The sequence below is a fragment of the Theobroma umbraticum genome, unplaced genomic scaffold (assembly GCF_002168275.2).
Source record: "Theobroma umbraticum cultivar Fairchild unplaced genomic scaffold, ASM216827v3 scaffold_81.0, whole genome shotgun sequence".
NCBI classification, from domain to species: domain Eukaryota; kingdom Viridiplantae; phylum Streptophyta; class Magnoliopsida; order Malvales; family Malvaceae; genus Theobroma; species Theobroma umbraticum.
In genome coordinates, this window is record NW_018397268.1 from 4,900,047 (window position 1) to 4,900,805 (window position 759).

Here is a 759-nt window from a genome sequence, read left to right on the forward strand (position 1 = left end):
TACCTTGTCTTTGTTTGTAACCTTTTGCTACTAGTCTAGCTTTAAATGTTTGCCCCTTGCCATCTACATCGGTCTTTCTCTTAAAGACCCAATTGCACCTAATGGGTTTTATCCCTTCAAGTGGATCCACCAAAGTCCATACTTGGTTGGTATCCATGGCATCCATTTCAGATTTCATAGCTTGTAGCCATTTCTCAGAATTGATGTCCAACATCGCCTCGTCATAATTTGTAAGCTCATCATTTAAGGGCAATGCATCCTTTCCAAGAGAAATTTGTATCTTTTTGGAGCTTGACTTATTCTACTAAACCTTTTGAGTGGTTGTGCCTTTTGAGTTTGTGGTTGTACATCAGATGTCACAATCTCAGGCTCAAGTTACAATGAAATGTAAATTTATGGGTCTCAAACTTATTCGAGTACAAATTTACTCTCACTAGCTCTTTCATTTAAGAACTCTTTCTCAAGGAAAGTGGCATGCTTTAAGACAAACACCTTCTTCTTAGTGGGATTGTAGAAATAATATCCGTGTGTTTCTTTAGGAAATCCCACAAATTTACATTTGTCTTATCTTGCTTCTAGCTTATCAAACATTGTACGGTTCACATAAACAGTGCATCCCCAAATCCTAGCATAAGACAAGCTCGGCCCTTTCCCACTCCATATCTCATATGGTGGCTTATCAACTAATTTGGTAGGAACCTGGTTCAATATGCGAGCAATAGTTTCTAGGGCATATCCCTAGAAAGATATAGGAAGATC